This window comes from Lontra canadensis, unplaced genomic scaffold (assembly GCF_010015895.1).
Source record: "Lontra canadensis isolate GAN:19392208 unplaced genomic scaffold, GSC_riverotter_1.0 scaffold36, whole genome shotgun sequence".
In the NCBI taxonomy this organism is placed as follows: domain Eukaryota; kingdom Metazoa; phylum Chordata; class Mammalia; order Carnivora; family Mustelidae; genus Lontra; species Lontra canadensis.
This window is the reverse complement of record NW_022631030.1, coordinates 9,452,116-9,478,654: the sequence shown is the minus strand read 5'-3', so window position 1 is coordinate 9,478,654 and position 26,539 is coordinate 9,452,116. Positions and strand designations below refer to the sequence as shown.

At 49.5% G+C, this 26,539-nt stretch overlaps 1 protein-coding gene across 4 annotated transcripts in view; it reads right to left on the bottom strand.

The window, feature by feature from the left end:
* PKNOX2 (PBX/knotted 1 homeobox 2) overlaps window positions 1-26,321 on the bottom strand; it is a 254,340-nt gene extending 228,019 nt beyond the window's left edge. For 2 of the 4 annotated variants that reach the window (XM_032868837.1, XM_032868842.1), the window contains exon 1: window positions 26,220-26,321. The gene's annotated coding sequence lies outside the window, so the exon portion shown is untranslated. Of the gene's footprint in view, window positions 1-24,770; window positions 24,911-26,219 lie in introns of those variants that run through there. The other 2 variants (XM_032868838.1, XM_032868839.1) reach the window with 2 other exon arrangements.
* Between the last annotated feature and the right edge of the window lie 218 nt (window positions 26,322-26,539).

Genomic DNA, 26,539 nt, shown 5'->3' with positions numbered 1-26,539 from the left:
CAGGACCCGAGAGACCTCTGCTTACCCTGATCATCAACTCAGAGCCTCTTCACACCCGCGAGCTGTGCGAACTTGCCCAGGTTTATGGCTAGAAAAGCCAAGACTCGGAGAGAGCCAACTGGAATAGAAGCAGCCAGGTTCCTACTGTCCCCCGCTCTGTCCTCATCCCCTGGTCTCCCTCTCCCGTCTCTTTGCCGGTGCCCTCCACCTCCATAACCCCACTTTCTTTTCGGATGTCAATATTTCATAACAGAAAACAAGAGCCATATAATGCACAATTACCCACTTTCCATTGTGTTTTAACAGCCCTGCTGACAGCACGAAGCACCACACAGGAGCAGTAGAAAGGGATTCGAGATCAAGCTTCCAGTGAAATGTGTTTTTGGTTATATGTATTTTCATAGTTTTTGCAACACCTTATTAAAGTTGAAAGTTATATATAACAGCATTACCAGTGGCACTTTTCAATACCACTGCAGTTGGTTTTCTTTCCAGCCCAAAGCAAATGCGCCCCAGCTGCCTCCAAGCAGGTACTTCCCTGTCCCCATGTCTTCTTCCAGCTCCCCTGAGCTGTCCCCCACTCCCCATGCACTCCCCACCCACACCTTCTGCATGTGCACACGCGCACACGCGCGCGCGCGCACACACACACACACACACACACATCATAACTTTTGAACAGTGGTGGAGAGATGAGAATATGGTCTGAGGTGTGGACAGGTGTCTCGGCTGTGACAGAAATCTTACAACCCAAAATCATGTGAGTGGAGGTCTTTCCTGACACACACTCCTCCACGACTCACAGAGAACCTATGGTGACCTATTTGCTGCCCCCTGCCCCAAATTATGCCAAGCAAGTTTCCATTTCCAGGACTTCACTGAGGCCATGCCCTTTGCTGGCTTCCTTATCTTCTTTCCTTCTGCTTTCTAAATCCCCACTTAAACCTGAAACTGGTTGTGATCCATTCATAAAATCAAATCAATGCACAGGAGGTAGCCTGGTGATGGGGAAAGTCCCTTGGGGCCTCAGGGACAGGTCCTGCCATTTGCATTAGCAAGGTCCCCTTCAGCAAGTTTCTGACTTCTCTTGTCTTCATCTTTTGGGTGCATAAAATAGGAGTTTGAACGACCTGATTAGAAGGGTCTTCCCAGTCCTTGCATTCCTAAATAAATACCTATAAAGGTTTTCTGAGAAGTCTTTATGTGACACCTTCTAGGCACTTGGTGCCATCAAGAATAAGAAGAATAAGGCCCAGCTCCTGTCCTCAAGGAACCTGCACTTGGAGGAAGAAGCGAGACCTCTGAGAATGAAAAGTGAAATTACAGCAAATACTTTCAGCGAGCTCAAGCTAGCAATACATGAAAAGTCATGAGGCAGTACATGATTAGATGCCAAATGGATTGTGCAGGCAATAATTGCTCTAGGCCGAGGAGTTCGGAGGAGGAGAGGGCGCTGCTCGGTGGGCTGATCTCAGGACGCCCTACCTAAGAGGCCAGAGTTGACGCTGGGCTTGAAAGACACGCGCACGCGCGGGGTTTGCATCTGTGGGGATGGCCAGGTAAGCGGACCTTCGTCAACAATGGTGGTTAGTGAAGGGCAGGTTCGGGGACAGTGCGTCAACCAAATTAGAGAGGAAATGAGATTCATGTAGACAAAAGCAGAGGCTGGGTTGCAAAGGGTTTCAAGCGCCAGACTAAGATGTTTGAATTGTTATCCTACAAGCAGCAAGGAACCAATGAAGTGAGCAGCACAGAACTGTGTTTTGGAGAGAATTCATCAGGCAATGATTTGCCGAATGGATTGCAAAGTGAGAGGCATGGGAAGTAAGGAAACCAGGGAGAAAGTAATTGCAATAATCCAGGCAGGCGGTGTCTGCGTCTGGACTGGGGCAGCGGCGGTTACAAGGCAGTGACGTGCCAGACGTGGAGAAGGATGGGAGGACAGCCTTAGTCTCACAAAGGTTATAGACTGACTGACCATTTATTTATTGCCTGAACTTGGACACTTTTGAGAGTGCAAAGGGAGCCATTACAATTACACGGGGACAGCAGACTTAAACCAGGACTGTCCGGGGCAATCTGGAATGTAGAGTTGCTCAACGGAGCAGAGAGTGAAGAAGAGGAGGGGTGAGGTGGACATCAAGGTTTCAAGCCTGCAGGACAGGAAAAATATGAGTGGTGACGGGGACAGGAGGAAGGAAGGGGCATAGAATGATAGAGAAATCAGGGATGACAGGAGTTCACTGCAACTGAGTCACAAGGAGAGTTTGAATTCTTTGAAGACGAGAGCTGCACCTTATCTGAATCACCATACAGACGTGTGCTAAGCTGAACTGAGACAAGAAAGACCTGCTTCTCAGCCTTTTGGCTAAGATCAAGTGAAGAAAGACCTGCTGAATTTTGTCTAAAGATGCTGATTGTTGGGGGCATAAGAGGCAGGTTTACCCCTCCCCCCTTGGTTCTGTTTGTTTATATATATGTTTTCGGAATTTCAATAGACCTGCCTCTTGGTAGGGTTTGTCCCCATGGTCATCTACAGCCCAGGGACGTCTGGTGAACTGATGATTCTGATGTGTGCTGAAAACATAAATGGGACACCAAAATGGCCAGCCCTGGCAGGGGACTCTCAGCAAATCCTCCTCCATGCAGGAGAGAAAGAGCGGGGAATGAAACCCAACCATGCCTCCTCCATACAGAAAATGAGGCCAAAAAAAAGGAAATTTGAGCTAAACCATCAAGAGAGCAAAAACACAGCTTTCCCCTACCCTGGGTGGATTTGGACTCTGGTGTGCAGAAGTCCCAGTTAGAACATCAACAGCAACTTCCGTTGTGTCTTATCCATGCTGAGGATTAGCACCCAGCCCTAGGCCTGAGAAAATCTAGGACCTTCCCACAGATGCAGCCCCACGCCATCAGGACCCAACTCCATGGCTCGTGCCTACACTTCTGTGGCAGACAAACAGACCCGCTAGTCAGGTCCCATAACACTGTCCAGAATAGGATCTCACAGAGCCCCAGTGACCCAGAAATTTGAGGCAGAAACTAACCATTGGCTATGAATTATCCAGGTATCTGTGACTGCTGCTACTTGATAAAGCTAATCTCCCCAAGAGTGTTGATTACTGCTGAGTTAACAGGACAAGTCTTTGGAGTAGGGCAAAGTTGCCTGGCCCAGCACTTATCCTTCAGAGGAATTTGCTACTAATCCTCAGAGAGAGTAAGTACCCTTTTGGAACTTTCTCCTAGCAATTCCATGAGTCCCTCTACTGATCTGGGAGCACCAACATCACAAAAGGAAGAAAAGGCTGTGGTTTGCAGTGGCTCTCAACCTTTTCTCCACTGCACACACACACCTATGGGTGACTGCAAGCCCCTGTCGGTGACACTGGATCCTTGCAGCAGCAGATCCCTACTGGGAGTAGGGAAGCCCTGAGTAAATTATCAGAACAGGCTGAGGAGTGGTGGTGTCTTTGACAAGGCCTTCCCCAACCCTTCAACCAACAGGGAGGTTCTGAAACACTGCACAAAGAAGGGCAGTGCTCACTCTCTCCCCTTGAGAATTACTGGGCAGAAACCAAGAAGACAATGTATAAATCAGGAAACTTGCCACTATACCAAACTTCCTTTGAATACATACCAGCTGTATGAACATGTACACCCTCTTAACATTCATTTTCTCACCCCTAAAATGGGAGTGGTTATCGTAGAGAGCCTGTTTCCAAAGGCTGTTGCAAGATAAAATGAAGTAATAAAAGTTTGCACAATATAGTGGGAACTTAACAAATGTTTGGATTTTAGTTCAACTGACATTTTAACAGTGTAATTAGTGCTGATATGAAATTGATATTTTCTAATTAGTGGCTATTTTCTCTCAACATGACTCCAAATATGATCTCTGCTATAGACTGAATGTTTATGGGTCCCCAAAATTCATATGTGGAAATTCTAATCCCCAATGTGATGGTAGTAGGAGGCAGGGCCTTTGGGAGGTGATTAGGTCACAAAGGTGGAGCCCTCGTGAATGGGATTAGTGCCCTTATAAAAGAGACCTCAAAGAGCTCCCTCACCTTTTTTGCCATGTGAGATTCTAGCATGAAGTTGACCACCTGTGGACCAGAATATTGTCCCTCAACAGACACCAAATCTCCCTGCACCTTGATCTTGGACTTCCCAGCCTCCAGAACTGTAAGAAATAAATTTATGCTGTTTATAAGCTACCCAGTCTATAGTAATGTACAATAGCCCAAACAGACTAAGATATTCTCCTTTAGGAGAAATCTATTTGTTGGCTAATAAAGGAGATAGTTGTCTTCATCTTCATCCGACCCAGGCCTCTAGGAGTAGCCCATCATCCAAAGGGTGGTAGACAGTTAATATCATAGGTAATGATGAAAGGCTTAAAGCTTTCTCCCTAAGATCAGGAATAAGATAAGATGCCCACTTTTACCACTGTTATTCAGCACTGACTGGAAGTTCTTGTCAAAGAAATTACCCAAGAGAAAGAAATAAAAGGTATTCAAATTAGAAGGAAGAAGTAAAATAATTTCTACTTATAGATGTCATGACCCTATATATTGAAAATCCCAAAGAATCCACAAGAAAGCTACTAGAACTAATATACAAATTCAGTGAAGTTGTAGGGTACATGATCACATGCAAATATCAGTTGCGTTTCCATACACCAACAATGAACAATCTGAAAAGGACACTAAGAAATAGCATATAAAAGAATAAAATGTTTAGGAATATATATAATCAAAAAGGTGAGAAACTTTTACACTGAAAACTGAAAAGTGTTGCTGAGAGAAATTAAAGAAGACCTAAACAAATGAAAAGACATTCCATGTTCACGGATAGGAAGAATTAATATTGTTAAGAGGTCTATGCCACCCAAAACTAATCCTATGAAAACACCAACAGCCTTTTCCTCAAATTCATATGAATTTCAAAAGGCTCTGAATATCCAAAAACAATCCTGAAAGAGAGGAGCAACACTGGAAAGCTCATACTTCCCTACTTCAAAATTTACCACAAATCTACAGTAATCAAAACAGTGTGCTACTGGCATAAGGTTTGGCATATAGACCAATGGACTAGAATCAAGAGTCCAGGAACAACCCTGTATGTCTATGGTTAATTGATTTTGACAGGGAGGTCTATTTGTACCAGTCCCAAATCCATTCAATGGGGAAAGAATAGTATCTTTAACAGATGATGCAGGGAGAACTAGATTTCTACATCCAAAAGAATGAAGATGGACCCTTAGCTCATACCATATACAAAAACGAACTCAAAAGGATCAACAACCTAAATAGAAGAGCTAAATCCATAAAGCTCTTCAAAAAAATAGGGATAAAACCTTGGATTTGGCAATGATTCTTAGATATATCCCCAAAACTATAAGTTATAAAAGAAAAATATATAAATTGGACTTCACTGAAATTTTTAAAAATTTGTCCATCCAGGAACATTATCAACAGAGTGAAAAGACAACCTACAGAATGGTAGAAAATATTTGCAAATCATGTGTCTGATAAGGGTTAAATATCCAGAATATGTAAAGAATTCCTAAAACTCAATAACAAAAAGATAAATCAATATAAAAACGAGGAAAGCACCTGAATAGACAGTTCTCTAAGGATATATACAAATGGCCAATAAGCACACAAAAAGTATTATCATGAGTCATTTGGAAAATGCAAATCAAAACCACAATGAGATACCAAAGGGTGGTAGATAGACTAGATAGACTACAAACTAGATAGATACCTACTAGATAGACTAGATAGACTACAAACAAATGAAAACAAAAACAGAAAATAGTAAGTGTTAGCAAGGATGTGGAGAAATTGGAACCCTTTTGCTTTGCTGGTAGGAACTTAAAATGGTATGGAATATAGTTTGATAATTCCTCAAAAAGTTAAACATCGAATTACCATATGACCTAGCAATTCACTCCTAGATATATAACCAAAAGAACCGAAAGTAGGGACGCCAACAGATACTTGTATCAATATTTATTGCAGCACTATTCACAGTAGTTGGAAAGTGGAAACAATGCAGGTGTCCTTCACAGAGGAAGAGATAAACAGAATGTGGTATACATATAAAATGGGCTATTATTCAGTCATAAAAAGGAATGAGATTCTTACATATGCTACAATACAGATGAACCCTAAACACATTACGTTAAGTGAAATAGCCAGACAAAATGACTAAATATATTATGATCCCATTTATATGAAATATCTAGAACAGGCAAATTTGTAGAAACAGAAAGCATATTAGAGGTTGCCAGGGGCTGAAGGGAGGCCAGAGTGGGGAGTCATTGCTTAAAAGGTAGAAAGTTTCTGTTTGGGGTGATAAAAAAGTTTTAGAGATAGATATGGTGATGACTGTATTATGTTGTGAATGCAATTAATGTCACTGAACTGTATACCTAAAAATGGTTAAAATGGCAAATTTTATCATATATATGATATATTTAATTTCTCATAGAAAATTAAATTGAACCCAAAGAGCCTAACCGAAGGGAAAAAACCCAGATTTCTTACAACCTTGAACTCAGTAGCTAAAAATGCACATAGGCTTTGCAACAGACTCTACTCAGACTGAGGTATGGGGCCATTGGGCACAGAGGACACTGAACAAACTCCAGGAGGGAAGGGCCAGGGATGCTGCTTGCTTTCTGCAAGGGTGTTGGAATCAGGTAACCACAAATGGAGTGGGGCTCCCCTAAAATGCAACCATTTAACAACTGTTTATTGAGCACTCACAATGATTAACAGTGAGTGAACTGCCTGGGCAACTTGTACTTGGCCTGTCTTCTGAAGTCTGAGCAGCCATGGCCTGGAGCCCTGGACTCAGCTCAACCGTTAGGATGCCTTTCTTTGTGGTTTGTTTTGGGTTTCAAGAGAAGGTGCCGTGTAGATGGAAAAGCATTATACAGGTGTGAGATGGTTGGTGTTGCTACCATTACTATGATCACTAGGGATTTATTGGGTCTTCTTGGAAGATGCCAGCCTAGCCAGCCTCCAACTCAAAGCCAACAAAAGCAATCGGTTGCTTCTGAGTGTGGGGGAGAGAGGTTCTGGAGAGAAAGCAGGGATGAGCAGTCAGCATGGGCAAAGTTCCAGAGGCTCTCTTACTGTACCAGCAGTCTTTCCTCCCTCGGTGCTGGCTGGCTCAGTGCTCTGGGGTCTTTGCTTATTTTCTTCTTATACACATGCCCTTGTTTATGGCTTCCCTCTGTCTGCCTATTCAATCCTACTCAAACTTCAAGGCCCCGCCTATGGGAGACAGGATTTCTTATTTTTTTTTTTTTTTAAGATTTTATTTATTTATTTGACAGAGATCACAAGTAGGCAGAGAGGCAGACAGAGAGAGAGAAGGAAGCAGGCTCCCCGCTGAGCAGAGAGCCTGATTCCGGGCTCGATCCCAGGACCCTGGGATCGTGACCTGAGCTGAAGGCAGAGGCTTTAACCCACTGAGCCACCCAGGCGCCCCAGGAGACAGGATTTCTAATGGAAAAAGTTTAGAAGCAGATGGACCTGAGTTCTGACCCAAACTTAATCAGCTGTGTTTCTTGGGACAGTTATCCCCACCCTTTCATGATGTCTCTCCCAATTCCCACGGCCCACTTGATCTCTCCTTCCTCTGAGAGCCCCACTCAGTCGTATCTCTCATTTGGTGATGAGTCCTCCTGATCTGTAATATCTCTTGTCATGAACCACTCTTATGTACTGCTACGTAACTCCTTCGAAACTATCGAATTTCCCATGTTTTCATGCTTCTCTCCCCCACTCAAACTGTAAGCTCCTTCATGTAGAGGCCAGATCTTGTCATCTTTTGTCTTCCTCCACGGTGGCTAGCACACCGTGGGTGCTAAATAAATTGAAAATATATTTGAGGCAAATGGAGGATCTACTGGCAACAGAGGAAAACCCCATAGGAAACAGAACACATTCAGCTCAAAGTAATAGCCCATTCATACTCTCTGCTCTGGATGAAACTGTTCCCTGCCCATACTGGCACTTAATGAACACTCCATTCACTGAGTGAATGAAATCTGCGGGTGCCCCCTGCTCATCAAGGTCAACTACTGTGGCTAATCAAGAAAATTGTTAATCCGAAGGAAACACCTCTTTTTTGTAAATTTTAGGATGTCTTTGGAAATGGTGTCTATCTTCTTAGTTTCATTTGACCATTAAAAGGAGTCAATGTAAAAAAATTGATTAAAAAAAAAAAAAAAAGAGTCAATGCCCCATGAGCACAGCTCTCCCTCCATTGAGAGAAAGGAGTAAGCTACAGTGGAAAAGGGTAGCTACCCAGGACTCTAAGCCACAAAGCAGACAACCACTGTCATTAAAGAGACTTGGTACAAGCTGCCTTCATGTACCATGTCCCTTAGAGCTTAAAGAATTCCCCAGCCAATTTGGCTAGGAGGCCTTCTGGGTACTAAGCATCGGTCATATCTCAGATGAGTCATGACTGCCCTGGCCTCCAGGTCCTCATCTGAGAGGAGTCCAAATTAGACTAGAGGCTCCCCAATATCCTCCTGCAAGTTTTATTGATTTCAATGAGCCTTCCTACTTTCCAGAAAAATCAAATGAGTCAGGGAAAAGGGAAGAGACACATTAAAAGTGCCGTGGAGTCAAGCCACCAGCCCAGCCTCAAGGGCAGGAACAACAGCAGGTCACCTGTGGCCATCTCATTCCCCACAAAACCCTTCAATGGTCCTTTAGAGGCCAGGATACTGCCGTGGAGCAAGCCGAGTACATCTGATTTGGAAAAGCTGGGGAGGCCCAGCCCAGCCTGTGTAAGGGAAGCTCCTTCTTACCATCTCATCCCCAACACTGGGAATAAAAGTAAAGTCTCAGAAAGCTTAGCCCGTTATACCTATCACATGCCTCTGCTCCGTGCATTAGGCCATTTGAGTCCCAACACAGCACCATAATACAGGCATTAAAGTCCCAATTTTTACAAACAAGGACACTGAGATTTGGCCAAAGTCAAGCTGATAGTACCCAGCAGATGTGGGATTTGAATTCTGGTCTGTCTGACGCCAAAGCCTTTACCTTTCAACCAAGCCCTGCCTTGATTTCTGTCTGTCACTGAGAGATTCAGAAGCCAAATGGAGGGAGCAATGGGGCGGAATTTAGTGGGCATGGGAGCCTCAGCTGTACCCACCCTCTCCCTCCCAAGTGACTCATAGGGTGACCAAATTCCCCGGGTTGCCCAGGACCAAAGGGCTTCTCTGGACAACAGACTTTTACGCTACAATTGTCCTGGGAAACCTGAGATGGTTGGTCATCTATAACGAAGGCTCCCTTAGGCTCTGTGATTCCAAAGAAAGCAAATACATTTTCAGAATGCAAACGTAAGTGAGAGATAGTATCAACGACTCCTACCCTGAATAGAAGAATAGCCTTAGGCCTGTCCTCCAACGAAGCCCCAAAGGGCCAAGTTATACAGAGAAACCTCTCTTCTCTGTGTCCCAGCTCCAGACTAAGACCAAGACAAACCGGTCTGAGCTGAGTTGGGGCTTGAGGGGAGCAGACCAAAGCAAAGAGGTACTTGGCAACCGAGGCCAACTGGGCTAGATTCTTTTGTGGCACTGCCCCCATCAAATACTCACAACAACCCCCCAGTAGGGGATTACTGGCCCATTTTACAGATAGCCACAATTTTGAAGACCATGTAGAGGATCTTCTCAGAGGTCCCCACAAAACATTTAAGTAGCCTGGATCCTTAGCGTTTTGCTCAGGAAGCTCCTTACCAGGAATCCAGGCAGAATCCCTACAATGCAGGCTCATGGGGAACCGTTTCCATGAGGAGGGAGGTCAGACTGGGCCAGGCTGTCCTCCCACCCCTCACTGGGCAGCTGGTAGAGGGTATCACTCATGTCTGTCATCTCCAAGTGTATGCATGCACCGAGGGAGAACGGGACTTGGCCCATGACAACACCTTCACCAGGCACGAAGACAGAAGACAGGGCCAAGCCTCTCTCCAGCCATCCAAACACACCTCTTCTAAATCAGGCAGCACCTCCTCCAGGAAGCCATAGTTGTCAAGGACTACTGCAGCCTGCCGTGAAGCTTCCTTCCCTGACCCCACTCCTACCTCTTCATGATGGGTCTTGCATTCTTGTCTTGCACTATTATTTAACTTGATGAATAAGAGGATGAGCACTGGGGGAGCCTGGGTAGCTCAGTGGGTTAAGCCTCTGCCTCCAGCTCAGGTTGGGATCCCAGGGTCCTGGGATCGAGCCCTGCATTGGGCTCTCTGCTCAGTGGGGAGCCTGTTTTTCTCTCTCTCTCTGCCTGCCTCTACTTGTGATCTACTTGTGATCTCTGCCTGCCAAATAAATAAATAAAATCTTAAAAAAAAAAAAAAAGAGAGAATGAGCACTGGTGAGAGGCTGCCTGGGTTCAAATCCTGGCCTGCCCATGTACTAACTGGGTAACTCGAAACAGGTGACTTAACCTCTCTGGGCCTCAGATTACTCAAGTGTGAAAGATGCAGGCATCCACCTCAAAGAGTGTTTGTGAGAGTTAAATGAGTTATAAGGCATCAAGTGTTTAGAACAATGCCTGGTATGTAGTCACTGCTCAATGAGTGTTTGCTATTATGGTTATTTTAATATTAATATTGATGTTAATAAGTTATTGTCACCCTGGCTGGACTAGAACTTTTTGGAATGCAGGACCAGAAACTGATACTTCTTTGCACTATTCCCCATGTTAGGCAGACTTCCACCAAGTAAGAGCTGTATAATCATTTCCTGTGGATTGAACTTCATAGAAAACTGACAGTTCCTTCATGTTACCTCCTAGAATTAGGGAGAGAAATATGTCTGCCTGTCAGTGGCCAAAGACCACCCTTACCAACACCCCCAAGGATGGCCCCAAAGTGCCTCACAGTGAGACAAGTAGCAGCTCATCTTGGAATGAGGCCCCTAGGAAGAGAATTCGAGGAAGCCAGAGCCCTCTGGACATGCCACCCCCTGAAAGTTGGGGACCCGCAGAGCAAACCCCTCCTCCCCCAGGAGCTGTGTTATGCAGAAAAGCCAAAACCCTGTAGAAAGATCCTGAATACCAGGGGCCTCAGTTCCCATCCTAGGTCTATGCTTTGTGACCCTTCATAAGCCCCTTTACCTCTCTGGGCTTCTGTTTCCTCAGAGGTTAAATAAGACAGTTGTTCAAAAACCAGTTCCTTCCAATTCTGACATCCCATGTCTCCATTTCAGAGTAAGGGAAAAAGCATTCTTGTATCAACCTACCAACTCATTTCACAAGCAATCAGCTCTCCTCATTTAGTCATTCCTTCCACAAACATTGAGCTTTCATTATATGCAAATGGACTTATGGATTATAGGAGTGGGAAAAATGAGACAAAATCTGATCTATACTGGAGAAAAATAAAAGAGAGTGGGGAAGCCAAGGATAGGAGAAATGGAATTTCATTTTAGTTAGGGTCCTCAGGAAGGACCTCCCTTGAGAGGATGACATTGGAGTGGAAACCTGGAGAAACCATGGGAGTAAGCCAGGCAGTTATGTGGGGAAAGAGTGCTCCAGACAGGGAGAAGCAAGTGCAAATGCCCTGAGGTAGCAGCATGTCTGACTTTTCCAGTCACCACAGGGAGGTCTGGGGTCAGTGTGGCTACAGGAGAGGGGTGAGGCACACAGCAACAGGAGTTGAGTCAGGGAGGTAGAGATTTGGTAAGGACTTTGGCTTTTATTCAATTATGAATCCAAATCATCGAAATTTTATCAGAAATGAATTTGACACTGTTCATTTATATGGTGAAAGCCAAGGACGTTGTCCATTTGTTCATTTTTACCTCCCTCCTCTCCACTGTGGACCTGTAATCTACTTATAATTTGACTTTTATTACTTTCATTTGGGGCAGAGAAACTGAGGTCTGAAGATAATCTGTTTCTCTCTCCAGACCTATAGCCAGATGAGCTGGTCTCCATTCCAGAATTCGGATTGGGTTCTCCCACCTCTCCCCAAGCTGCAGCCTGATCCAGAGTCAGACTCTGTCCTTGTATTCCCTTTTCAAACCCTCCCAAAGTTCCACTTGCCATCTCTCAACCCCTCCTCTCCCTGGGGCCTTTATACTTAACTGCTTCCCCCACCTGGGACACTCTTCCCTCATGCCTTTCTTCAGAGATGCCCCACTGTTCCTGCAGGCCCCAGCTCAAACACCACTCCTCAGACAGACTCTTCCCTACTCTCTAAATAAACCCTTCCTGCTAAATGCTCTCAGGGTTTCATGTTCTTCCCCCTCAGAGATCTTATTACCTTGTATTCTCATGTTTATTTGTATGATTTATTTTTTTTATTACTCCAACTGTAAACTCTATCAACATTGAGGCTATTTCTGATTTTGCTCAGCTTTCTATTCTAGACACCAAAACAGTGCCTGGCACACACGTGAGGCATCCAGTTAATCTTGAAGAGTAACTGAATGTCCCGGGCCTGCTGTTGGTTAAGCACCCTGGGGGCTGAAGTGGGACAGGCTCAGGGCTCTTCAGAGGGCCCTGGGGTGTGGCCGGAGCCCTAAACTGCGTCCGATGGGCCTGGGCTGGAAGAGGTAGGACCTGAGGCCATACAGGTTATCGTATTTCCTTATCCTGGCCACTGCTAGGCTGGAGGATTACTCTTCTGTTGATGGCTAAGAGAACTGAGGTGCAGAGAGGAAGTGAGTGTCTGGAAGTGTGTCTGTAGTCACACCTCGTCTTTCTGATTCCAAGCTCTATGCTCTTCCTGCTCTGCCCCAAATGCCCTGAGTTGGGCAGTTTTGGATTCAGCTCTGCTGCTAAATTTCTGTGTGACCCTAGGCAAGCGTCTGCCCCTCTCTGAGTTTCAGTTCTCCCTGTATAACATGCAGAGGCTGGAATAGACAGACGTCTTTTCCAGTTCTGAGATTTCATGACTTAAGATTTTATGCTTCTAATTTCATAGAATTGAAACAGTGGGTACTTAAAGAACTTAGCTCAATGCCAAGCACATAGCAGACACTTCATAAATGTTCATTTCTCCCCCCCCCCTTCTTTCCTTTACCCGTGCCTCCAATTCCCTGTTTCATGGACTCTGCTTCACGGGCCTCCTTGAGATCACCTATGCGGTCCTGGTTCTTCCCAGAGACCCAGAGCACTGCCTCCCCTGCCTTCAGGGAAACCAAGCCAGGCTCTGACTTTGACATCTCCTCAGATGGCCATTCTAGCTGTGCTCCCCTGAGAGGCCCATGGTCTTCCTGCGCCCCACTCCCTCCTGCTTCCTAAAAGGGCTACTTCGGTCTCCTCGATGTCCAGCACTGTGGGGGAGAGAGAAGGAAGTGACAGGAAAGGAACTCTCACACACTGAGTACCTTCTAGATGCCAGGCACTAGACAAGGCTCTCTGCTGTGTGGTCTCATCTAATCCTCTGCAAAGAGCCATTCTTTCCCCATTTCACAAAAGGGAAGAAACTAAGTCTCAAAGAGGTTAGGTAATTGCCCAAGATCATACATCCAGCAAGTAGCAAAAGCTGGGTTGAAACTCTTACCTGTGTGACTCTGAAGGAAATCCCTTTGCCAGCCCCAGGGGATGACTAAATCTCACCCAAGGAGCCACTCAGCACCATCAGCTACACCCTTGAAAGCCTCTTTCCTTTTTGTATTTATGTAACTGGATTTATGGCCCTAGCAACTTAAATCCATTCATCTCTCCGGCCACTCCCTCCTCCCTCTCCTCTACACCCCCTTGTCCAAAGTACCAGACTGCAAAATTGTCACAAACTGTCCCCAGTGCTTCTGAAAGGATGACAGGCCTTTACCAATGCACCAAGGAAACAATGTCAAGAAGTTGACTCCATCCCCTGTAAAGAAAGGGGGTCAGATCTTCCAATAAGTACCAACTCCCCAGCTGGTGCTGAGAAAGAAGGATGAGACTCTCCTCCCCAGCTCACAGCTGCTATCCATGAGGACTTTCCAGAAATCAGACTCGGGTAAGCCATCCATGTGAACATCACCAGGTACCCCCGGATACTATCAAGACCCTAGCCAGGGCTTCAGGAAGAATAGGGAAGGGATGCCTGTTGTTTTCTAAAGGCTTCTCCTGAAAGCTATGCCCTTAAGGAGCATGATGGTGGGTCGGGGGCTACAGGGTGTGTGGGAATGGCATCCCCTCCACTCTGTGATGCAGCCTGGATGGGAAACTCAGATGGGAGCAAAACTCCCCAGTGGGATTTTTCTGGTGCCCACTGTCTTCCTCTCACCTTGTTCTGCCCTTGCCAGGGACAGAAAATGAGCCCCCAGGGATGGAGGGCTTAGCTAACTCTTCACTTAGAGAGGGCCTCATCTGAGAGATGAAACACAAGGTTGCCCTCCTAGACCCCCAGCATAGGTTACACTCCCTGTTTATGCTCTTGTGCCTTTCCAGACTTCTCTATGGCTCATATCATGGTTTCAGTAATTGCCTACAGAACTCCAATGCCCCCCCACCAAAGGGCTGGTCTAGTTCAGTCATATCCGTAGGACTTCTGCAGGCTCTAGGCACAAAGAAGGTGCTCATTAAAAAAAATCTATCAGATGAAGACCTGGTTTAGGCTGATGGGACCTGGCGGAGGCCAACCCCCACACCAGGCCCTAGACGGCCCCTGAGCTGGGTTAGATGGGGAAGCCCAAGTGAGAACAAAGACACACAGTAGGCATGGAATTCAGGTTCGGCAACTCTCTGCCAGACTCTGGAAACCACCAAGAGGGAACGGTTCATGCCCTGGCCATGGGTAGTGTGGCAAGCCATCCTGCCCACTTTTGATTACTTAAAACACGGCTGTCATCACTCTATGAGTGGGTCTGAGAGGAGGTGTGTATTGGCGTGAATGCTTCGCTCTAAACTAATAAAAAACACAGAATCTTTGCCAACCAATTTTCTCCCCCACATATTACATGTGAGGCACTGTGTGGGCGCTTTCATTTATGTTTATGAAACAGGCACAACACATCCACATGCATTAACTCATTTGGTCCTTTCCACAGCCCTGACAGGATGCATTATCACCACCACTTAGCTGATGAGGAAAATGAGGCCAGCTTTTAAGGTCACACAGTAAACATGGCCGAGTCAAGGCTCAAACCCAGCTTTTGGCTTGTTCCACACTGTCTTGCCTCAGACCCCCTTCCTTCCACACCACAAGCGCACTACCCATGACCTACCCGGCCGGGCCAGAGCCCTAGATCTCACACTGAACTACACATGCACTGGAGGAGGGCCTGCGGGGGTAAGAGGGAGATGGAGAAAGCAAGCGGCCAGGAATCCAGAAACTACTCCGGAAACATGCAACTCCCTAGAGCATGCAGCACGCTGGGCTAGGAAGATTTCCCATCCAGAGTGACACCCAGCCAGCCCTGTGACCCTGAGCAGAGCCTCTCTCTTAACCTGCCCTGAAGCTTGCTTTCTTTCTCAGGTCCATGGTGATGACTAGATCAAGAGGTGAGAGCTCCCAGCACGTGGTGAAGGAGCCCCCAGTCTGTGGCTTTGCACAGCTACCCCAAAATCATGGGATTCAGGAAAAATTCTCCTTTTTCCATGATTTACAAGCTAGTTGTGGCAACCCATCTCCCTCCTCTACAGAAGAGTCCGGTTCTGCCATGCTCAGGCAGGGATGCCCACACCACCATTCTGTGCAGAAGAATGCCAAGGAAGTTCCCTTCCTCCTTGCCAGCAGCTAATGGCACTCCCCAGAGTACCGCCTGGGAGTGAAGTTCTCCTTCCATTTCCCCTTCCAGAGCCAATGGAGATGACTTTGAAAAGTATTCCAGGAGACCAGATGTCCAGCTGGAAAGCAGCCTTCCTAGCAATTTGGAAGTCAGCAGGAGGTAGCCGTCCCCATCTCATTGTCACTAAGAGGCTCTAATGTATTGGGGTGCCTTACCAATGAGAGCTGTGCCAGTGCAAGGAACAAGTCACTTTCCCTGGGAACAGTCTCCAGGGATGGCTGGGGGAATCCCATCCAGCTCCTTGGCTTTCCTCCAGATCAAACACAAGTGAGGAGTGCCCCAGGGGACTACTGCCCCACTGTGAGTCTGGCTCTCTCCTCCCAGAGCTGGGAGAGGGCATAGTGGGAGAGGGGCTCCCCACATGGCAGCAGGGCAAGACCGCCACTTAAACACAGGCCATGGGAGAGCAGCACACTTGAGCTTCCATATTACTGGGCTCTCCTGCTTGATTTCTGTCCCTGTGGTCTCCCTGTAGACTGAAGAACTCAGAAGGCCTGCCAGCAGGAGCTCTTCCAGCCTCCACAACCAAACTGGTGAGGCCCAACATCTGTTCCATCTACTCCTTTTCATTCCCCTCACCCAGAGTTAGACAGGCCCTACCAATAATGGGCTAAATCAAATGTCCCTTGGTGTCCCACCACCTTCTCCAGACACATGGTGCCCAGGGGTTTGGACCACACATTTTAGCATTTAGAACCCATAGGGTCATAAATAGTAGACCCAGAAGGGGCTTTAAAAACCATCTCATGTAACTTCCTCATGGTATAAAATGAGAGGCTAAGAATCAAAGATATTAAGAGACATGTCAAAGGTCACACAGCTTATCTCCAGCCTGACATGAATTTGTCTGGGCTCTGTAGTAAGATCGTATAGCTCCTGGAGAAAAAGGCCTGGATTCCAATGCAGCATGCTACTGGGCATTCATTAAACAGTGGGCTCAGCTCATGCTTGCTGATGGACAGAAGAATCACCAGGGAGGGCTCAGCAGTGAGAACAAGCACCTGTCACCACGGGGCCCTGCGCATACCCAGGAGCCTCTCTGGGCCTCTCTGGGCCTCTCCCCTGGAACTGGAACCACAATCCACACAGAGTATGGCCTCACCTGAGAAAGGGCAAGAACAATCCTGTACTCCCAAGGCTTAACACAGACCTGGGAACAGAGTATCACTCAGTGACAATGGGCTGTCAGAGCGAAAACAGATGAACCTCTGGGGGTGGGGCTCCCTCCCCGCCTTCTACCACAGACCCACACTGCTACCCCTGATTCCACACGTAAACAGAGTTAGCAAGCCCTACTACCAATGGGCTCAATGTCCCTTGGGGTCTGTCAGGATTGCAAGTCAGAGGACCACAGTGTGAGCCTCCATTCTCATCACCCCAGGCTCCCGGGAGGCTTACAACTTGGGCTGCCTTGCACTCTGACACCCGTACCCACTGCCATCACTATACCCCCAACCTCTAAATCTACCCCCACCCCCTGTGCTGGCCAGCCCAGCCCTGCCTGTAAGTGAAGGCTTGTAGAAGTAAAAATACAGATCGTCTTCTAGGTGTTGGTTTCCATAACAGCTGGTAGCTCTTCCCAGAGTTGGCCAAACAAAATACGGGTAACAAAGAAGATGGGTTCTGCTGGCTCCTTTAAAGAGATTATCAGGAGAGGAATAAGTGGAGCTTGGGCCCAAGCAGCTCTCAGAGCTCGGCAAGGTGCTTTCTTTGTCTCCAAGAGCCTAAAGAATGGAGCATTGTTGTAAAAGTTAGACCTGGGCCACCCTATTTAATGTGAAGGTGGAGATATCCACTGTCCCTTCCTGGACCCCACCCCCGTAGCCACTCTCTGACCCCCAGCTCCTCTCACCTGTCAAATGATATAACAACGCCCATTCCAGCTGCTTCTTGAGGTTGAGAGGATTAAATGAGAGTGCGTCCGGGGAAGGGCTTTATTAGGAAAGAAAATTAATGTGTGCCATGAGCTTACCAAGTGCCTAGCACTTTTAGATACTCTATTCCAGAGTTTTCATAGCACTCCTATGTGCTTTGTATTATTATTTTTCCTAACCATATCTCCAAGAAAACGGAGGCTCAGAGAGCTTAAGTGAGGTTCCCAAAGACACAAAGCTTAGCAGTAGTAGATCCAGGGTGAGAACCCAGAATATGACTCCAAAGCTTGTGTTCCTTCTCCCAACACCACACTATCTCCACAAAAGAAGTTAAGTATTGCCCTTGATGAAGAGGCCAGTGAGTCTTCAGACGGAAAGTCTGCCCTCGTGGAGCCCACTGCTATTGCTAGGACCCATCCATTTGCCCAGGAAGGCCATCAGGCAAGTCAAAGCCAATGCCCTCTCCTGTCTTGAGACCCAACAACACAAGGGCAACTCAGGGCCCAAGCCCTCCCAGTGTGTGCCTTTGCTGCCCGGTGGTGGCTTGGTGGTGGCAGTGGTGGTTTCAATGACTGCGTAATCACGAAGCAATCGGGTTGGGAGGAAACAGAGATTCATGGGACTTTGGGCTGAAGGGGACCTGTGAGAGCAAAGTCAAGTTCCTCATTGGATAAGTGAGGAAACTGACACCCAGAGGTCAGCCACTTGTTGAAAGTCACACAGCCAGGCAGGGGCCAGGTCTAGAGCAGAATCCACCATCTTCCAACTCCCAAGTTCAAATTGTTATTCTCGCCACCATCCCAACCACTCTGACGTGGGTCAGCTTCACAGACCCTGAGAGGCCCAGGTGTGGACTTATAATCTCTGCTCTCTTAGTTTAGGAAAAGCGGGATGGTGGGCAAGAGAGTTCTGTTGTAGTCAGGAATGGAATTAGTCTGTTTGCTTTATGCAGAGTCATTAACCTAAGTTCTACGCATTGAGAAGCCAACGGGAAATATCCCTCAGTCGCCAACCCAGGGAAGCTAGGTGGTATCCAGGAGGCAGTGGTGGCCCACTTGACCCCCTGATGTGCTAGGGACGGGCTGACCTCCTCACTCTAGTTTAGGCTGGCCCCCAGCAATCCCTATGAGCCCTGTGACCTGCAGGGTCTCGAGTTCCACCCCTCCCCCTCCAGCCCTGCCTGGCCAGAGCTCACCCCCAGCCCTGCACTCACCCTGCTGAGAGCTCTCCCCCACGCACTCAGCAGCACCCCATCCCACTTGTGCTTCCTTTGCTCCAACAGCTGATTCGTGCCCATTTTCGTGGCGCCTCCGCACGTCCGTGTGTCACCTCTTGGGTGTTTCTAGGTTGAGTGTGTCCACCTGCAAACTGCCCATTGCCTGAGGACAGAGTCTGTGTGTCTACTTCCACCATGGCCCTGGTGGGGGTCAGCATGCAGCGGGCAGCACCAGGCCACAGTGTGACTGGCTGTCCAACAGCTGTTGATGGTGCCAGGGACCCGTGAAAGGCCCGAGGCCACGTACCCGGGGAAGTTGGGTAAGCCACCAACTGGATCCCCTGCCCAAAATAACATGGGGGAGGGAGAGGAGCCTGACGGAGTCTCTGCTGTATGCCAGACACTTTACAAATGCTCTCTCCGCAATTCTTTGAGCTTTATACTTTTATTTCTCCCTTTATGTGTGGAAAAGCTAGATCAAAAATGTTAAGTAACATGTCTAAATTCTTTCAATTAGCTCTCTCTCTAGAGAGAGCTAGGTTCTTAGGACAGTTTTATCTGAGGCTAAGCCCATACTTGGCACTCTTTCCACAGCCGGCAAGCTCCTGGAAGACAGGGACTTTGTGGCTACATGCTTTTGTCCTGTTCGGTGTTGTGGCTTGTAGTCTCAATGTCTAGAACTGTACCAGGCTTATATACAGGAGACATGCTATAACTATTTGCTGGACCAAGGAACAAAGGAATGAATGAAGACCATGCTGTCTCTCCCTGGCAGGACAGGAAAAGGGCTTGTGAAGTCAGGTTCCTAGGCTTTATTTCCAGGAGTCTTGGGCAATGATTTGTTTCTTCTCTCCAACCAGAAAAATACCCAAAGAACCCAAAGTTCCTCCAAAGGCCACGTGGAGAAGGGGTGGGTTTATTAGGACTAGGATAGGACTGGGAGGGAGGTTATGAGCTGAACACAAAAGACTAGATCCTAATGAGGTGGGGGAATTTAAAAGTGTTCTCGGTGCTCTGTGACCCGCTGATTCTGAGGCCGCTTGGGCGGATCTGACCTCTGCCAACCCTGGGGGCTCCCTCATCCCCCACTGGATTACCCCCACTGCCTTGCCTGAGCTGTACTGAAATTGGCCACATTCCTATTAAGCAGAGAAACTAGCTGTACCACCACCCACTCCAGCCCCATCCGAACCCTCAAAAGATCCTGCTCCGGGCCCCAGGGCCAGCTGCTTTTCTCCACATTCCAGCCAAAAATAATATGAGAACGAAGCTGTTTGGTGGAGACTTAATCTAATCTTCATTGCTTCAGTTTTAAAATATCCTGCCTGGTTTAGGGTTTCTTATTACACACAGGGATGTGTTTTTAGTGAGATAGGTCTTAGCAGAAAGGGCCTTCTTGTAATTAGAAACCCAGTCAGGCAGGGCCTGCGGTGAGGCATCCAAACCAAACAGCAGATCCCCCTGAAGACAGCACGTTTGCAGCAGTGAGCTCTTCCTGAGCTGCCCGAGGGCTTGCTCCTCCCTTACTCCTGGGGGATCTGGAAGGATCGAAAGCTCCAGCTCTGGGAGAAGGACTTCCAACTCGTGTGCATTTCCTTAGCGAAACTGTTGCTCCCTCTACCTCCACCCTACGTCTTCCTGCTCTCACCCCCAATCAGAACGGAGACGATGGTGTTGCTCAAGACCACTGGAGGAGGATGTATGGAGGAAAAAATTGCCCCAAGACGTCCCCACGGGCGAGGGAGAATTAAAGGCAGGCATTCCACTGGAGCCACGTCTCCAGTATCAAGGCTAGCATTGAAATATCAGGCATGAGAAGAGGAGGAGACTCCAAGTGCGGATACACTTTTGTGTTTTTGTGTACCACTTACTTTTGTGTAAGTGCTGGGTGTAACTTCTTGGGCTTTCTGGCCCAGAATCTGCTTTGATCTGCCAGCATGGAGACTGCTAAGTGAGGTTCAAGCTGCGGCTAGCTCCGGACCCGGACCGGCGCCCATCCCCCCAGCCTGACCAGATGTCACACACCAGTCCAAGCTCAGGCCTCTTCTTTCCGCTGGCACAAAGGGAAGGGGCTGGATGTCCAATAAGTCAGATTCTGTGTTTTATCGGATGCTTGGAAGCTCTCCCAGGTAGCACCACCAGGGAGAAGCCCCACTCATTCCCCCAACTTAACTGCCCCTCCTGATGAAGTGCAGGTGGGCTTGGGGATCGCAATGGGATTTTCAAATTCTAGGATGTAAAGAAAGGCGGGCGATCAGCCCTTTCGCCCTCAGTCTCAGAACTCCTGAGAGTTTCGGGGAAAGGCTCTGGATCAGGCAGGGAAGGAAAACACAGGGAAGAATGTGACTGCTGCTCAAAAGCCTAGAGCACACCCACGGTGGGAGTCAGGGAATCATTCAGATTTGCCCCTCCTGGCCTAACAAGGGATTCCTGTGATACATTCCACTTTACAGATGAAGAAACCGAGATCCAGAAGCTAGGTGACCTGCCGTAGGAGTCATGCAGCCAGACAGTAACAAAGCAGAAAACTGCCACCCCCCGCCCAATTTCGGCTTAAAGACTAGCTCAGCATGCTGACCTGCCAACCTTGATTATCTCCTTCCTCCCTTTCCCACCAGGTATTAGATTTAATTAAATTAGCAGATCCCCATCGCAACAAGCCTGGCCATGCAGCCTGGCCAGAACCCAGCCAGGGCAGCTACTCCCTCTGAATTCTGCTTCTCAATATAATTCAATCTTCAAGAAGTCACAGATCGCATGTGAAGTGTTTTTATACAAAGCATGGTGTGTTGGCTAGAACCAAGGCTGCCGGTGGCTCACGATGATTTCATTTTCCGTATAACTTCCTCTGCTTTTCCTCCGTGGCATTGCTTCGCCCTCTCCGTACTCCGATCTGCATCTCGTGTGATCCAGACACTTGGCTCCGTGTGCAATTGCATCACACGTTTATATATATCTGGCAGCATCGCAGTCCTTGTGCCACACAGCATCAGAAAAAGGAAAACTTATAACAGCATTTCTCACCTTCCCCAAACTAATTTAGAAAATGTGCTTTAAATTAAATAAATCAGGAACAAAAGTCTGAAATTGGAGATAGAATTTCAGGGGGGGGGCACCAAATAAATAGCAAGGAAATCTTGCAACATGTTGGAATCCTATAAATTTTATAGGTTGTTTCTTTAATAAAAACAAATCCAATTGCTAACAACACAGTATTATTAAGCCGCTAACGTTTAAAAATCTAATTTGGCCTGCTCTGCGGCTGTTTATGTCTCATTCTCCCAGGGTAAGGAAGTCAGGTTGATGGGTTGGTTTGGTTTCTAAACCAGGCTAATGGAGCCCCCTTTAAAACCCAGCCTTCTGCTTTCTAGGCATGCCTTGGTCCCTAATGAGTTACAGTCCCAGGTTGAAGATGGACATGGCAGACAGAAATTTAACACACACTCTGGTGCACCCATAAACATCAAGGCCAAGGGAGAGAAGGTATGTTTCCAGTTAAGTTAAAACTCCATGAATTCAGGATTCTCCACTCACAAGACAGTAATTCTCCTTATTTCATCACTAACTTACTTCAAATGTGTTTATACAATTTATTGCTACTGAACTTCCAGGCAACTGGTGTAGAGTTAATGAAACCCAGCTTGGAGAAGCTTTGAGCTTTGAACAACTAACCACAGTTTAAATGGTTATGACATGTGGTCAAAGCCACAGCCCAGCCCCACTGCAGTTTCTGTGTTAGGACCTAGTCAAAAACCTTGTCCTCTCACCTTTTGTGCCAAAGAGATTGAAAAAGGGGAAAGCGCTGAAAAATAGCCTTCCATGTTTCTTCTCAAGGTTCCCAGCCTTTCTCCCTGACATTTTAACACATCTGTCTTACTAAATGCAAGGCAAAGCCCCTCCCCCCTAGTCACAAGTAAATATTTTAGTTGCAGCTTGAATTGGCAGCCAGTTGAAATCCTGAAATCCAGTTGGAGTTTAATTGAACAGGGTCAGGCCTACATAAAGCTGTGCTGAGACAGGGTGTAAGGGGCACTTAAAGTCAGACTCAGTGGAAGTCCAAAAGGCAGTATCAGACGGCACAGGTGACCCTGGACTGGGAAAGAAGTAAACTCCTCTTTCTGAATTACTTGGACATTGATTTTTTATTACTCCTCATTGTCACATGGCGTCCTCCCCCAAGCTCTGTCCATGTGGGAACTCCAAGAGCCTCCTTCTTTTTAAACAGACCCATTTTGGAAGAGTAAAGGGGAGGTACTGGCCTTGCCACCGCCACACATAAAAGCCCCTTTTGAAAGCAGCACTTTCATTAACTTAAAGCAATCTACAGACTTAAAAGCATGGCGCAGTAAACTCTCAGAAAGGATCATAAAACAGCCAGTCTCAAGTTGGGTACCCTTCAGTGCAATTTGCACGAGGCCTTTTACTGTGAGCGGTGGCTGGGCCCATCTCCCTCCAGTAACCCCCTGCCCCTTATTCTGTGCAGCCTCTCTTTCTCTGGGCTTTCATGCCTTTCGCGCTCACAAAGGGGAGGCGGTGACTGGGGAGTCTCCGTGGGGTCATGGCTCCCTCCCGCCCTCCGGCTCCCGGCGGGAGAGCTCACGAATGCCGAGCCTGCAAAAAAACAGCCTTGGAGCTCCACCGCCCGCCGGGCAGTAGCGAGGCCCTGGGCCCCGGCGGCCACTCGTGGGGTCTAGCGTCTTCTGAGTCCCGGAAGCGCCGACTGGCTGCCTGAGCGAGGGGTGCGAGGGGTGCGGAAGGCTGGGACCGTGGGCTCACGATTGCAAAAAGGAAATTTCAAATCTTCCTCTCGTACAGACCCTTCCACACTTCGCTTCCCTAGTTGGCCAGAGGGATAGCCTCCCTCCCCGGTCGGGACTTCTCTCCCACCAGCCGAGCTAGGCCTGAGCCTCGAGGATAGAGTGCGGTTGCGGGGTGCAGCTCCAGTGGGAGACCACGAGTCCAGGGACAGGAGGCGCGCTTCCCTCTCTCTTAGGCTGTGAAGCCTCTGGAAGGCCGGAATGACAGGGTAGGAGAGAGGGTTAGGGGCTAGGGCTTTGCGTAATATATCATGTGTTTGAACACCATCATTTCCTCAGCTTTGGAGAAGGGAGGGTCGCCTAGATCTGCCTAAAATGTGAAGCTTTTGGCTTCCACCAGTTGGAGAGCACTCGAAATCCGAAAAGTCAACACGCTAGATAAGTCCCGAGACAAGTGGGGGTGAGGGCAGAAGACCCAGAGCGCCCCCGTCTCCCAGGCTGAGCACACAGGCCGCCTGGCTTGTGGGCTCCCGGCCGCACCGCGGGCGAAGGAAGCACAGGCAGCGCCTGCGGGTATAGAGCCGGCGGCTCCGACCAGGACGCTGGAGTTCGAGCCCGCCCTGCCAGCGGCCGCAGCCCAGACTCCCCGGGCGCGATGCGGCACCGCGCAGCTAGCGCCCCCTGAGCAGGCCTCGGTCCCTGCGGGCCACCCGTACCCGCCCGCCGCGTTGTGCCCGCAGCCCCCCAAGTGGCTTTCAGAGCCCGCAGAACCACCAAGGTCGGTCCTCGGATCCACTCCGAGTCCTGCGAGGCTGCCCTGTCGCTTCACCCAGAACGTCTCTTCGATTTGTCCGCTTCCTGGAATCTTTCTCCTAGCACCGGGTCCTGAGCGCCTCAAGTCCTCTGCTCCAGATCCACTTTCGGGGAGAAGCAGCAGAAATTCGGGGCTTGCCTGCCATGGCCCGGATCAACTACTTTCATCGCCTGCCTAGATGTTTTTCCGCCCACGGAGCATGGGGAACCGCTCGCGCGACCCTCCCCAAATTTCAATAACCTCAATCCCAATAAAAAGCCGCGATCCCGTGGCAAAATACTAAAAACACCACCCGTTCCGCCGAGTCCAGTTTCAGATGTAACCCCAGGCCCCCAGCTCCTACCTCCAGCCCCCTGCTCTGGCCAGGGGTGTAGATCCGATCCCTAAGCTACTCAGCAGCCCTTCAGTCCCGCTTCTGAAAACAGCCTGAATCCTACAACCCAAACTCTAGCGTGGCCCTAAAGCCCAGCCCTAATTCAGGGCTGCTGCACCACCACCAACCAACCCCCCCCACCCCGCCCCACTGCCATTCCTAGCCCGTGTCCCCACTGCTCAAGAACCCTGGGCTCTCTCGCCCAGAGCCCCCGGAAAAGACCTCCCGCTTCGCTCGTTTCTTCCTCGGGTTCGGGAGTCAGGAGAGCCCCGCTCGCCCAACCCAAAAGAAACGCAAACTTTGCGCGGCAGACTCGGGACTCTGCCCCATCCCCCCCAGCTCACGGCTGTTGGGCGCTTTCCGTCCCCCCTTTTACGAACTCGTGTCCTTGTTCTCGGGCCAGGAGGGCTCCCGATTCCCAAACCTCGCCTTGGGCCCCTACGCCTCCCCGACCTCGCCAAAGACTCCCAACAATCCGCGGAAAGCCAGTTACCCTACAAATCGCTCCTCCCGGGGCGAGGGTCTCTGAGCGTGGCCCCTGGGAGCCGGGTTACCCTCAACCAGAGCTTGAGTTCCGCTGTCCCCACCGATCCGCCTGCAAAATCCCACTCGCCCTGGCTCCCCAGGCCGGGCGGGACGCGGCCGCGGCTCCTCCGTTCGGGTCACCCGGCCTGAGGCTGGGGCTGCCCCTGCTCGAAGCCGCCCATAAGGCAGCTCCAGGCCGGTGGCGCCGAGCAAGCGCCCGCCCAAAGGGCGCCCGAAGCTGGGAGCAGGCGAACGTAGAGCCGGCCCGCGGTTCCCAGCCTCGCCCGCGGAGCGCCCAGCCCCGAGCCTTCTGCAGCCGGGCTCCGGCCCGCGCGCCTGTCCCTACTCTCGGGCCCCCCGGCTCTGCGGCGCACCTCTCCCCGCCCGCCCGCTACGGTGTCTCGGGCCCGCGGCCGTCCGAGTACGCAGCCCCGTTCCTCGCACCCGCGGACAATGCGCGCCCGGCCACGGGCCCGAGCGGGGCGAGGCGGCGGCGGCGGCGGCGGCGGCGGCGGGGCTGCGCGCGGGCCGGGCCGGGGCTCGGGCGGGCCGCGCGGCTCCGGCCGCCTCCTTCCCCGGCCTCGGCGCCACTCGCGCTGCTTCTCTCCGCGCTCTCCCGGCGCTTCCCCAGCTTCTCTCTGCACGCTCCCGCCGTCCCTCTCTGCTCCCTGCCTCCCTCCTCCCTGCTGCCTCCCTCTCTCTCCTCCCTACTGCCTCCCTCTCTCCCTCTCTCCTCCTTGCCCTGTCGCAATGAATAATACTCTGGCTTGGGGACTGGAATAAAACACACGCGCTCTGAGGCAGCCGCCCGCAGCAGCAGCAGCCGCCGCCGCCGCCGCCGCGCCGCCGCCGCCTGCAAAAGCGTCTCTGACATGGAAATGAATGACAGCTTACCTGATGCCAATCTTCATCAGACTGACACCGGCGTGACAACACAGCCTATACTTCCCAGCACTGCTCGGGACGTCAGCGGCACAGGGACCCGCCCCCCAGAGCCCCCCCCCCTCACACACCTCCCCTCGCCCCACTCCCCCTCTCTCCCCACCCCCCTCGCCCCCACCCACTCCCGGCCCGGCGCTTCCAAGTCGGAGCCGCAGCTGGAGTGTCTCCCTCTACTGGAGGCTTTTCTGAGACGTCGGCGCGGGCCCGCTCCTGCTGGCGGGAGGCAGAACGGCGCTGGAGAGGAAGCCGCGGACGGCGAGCCCGCCGCGGAC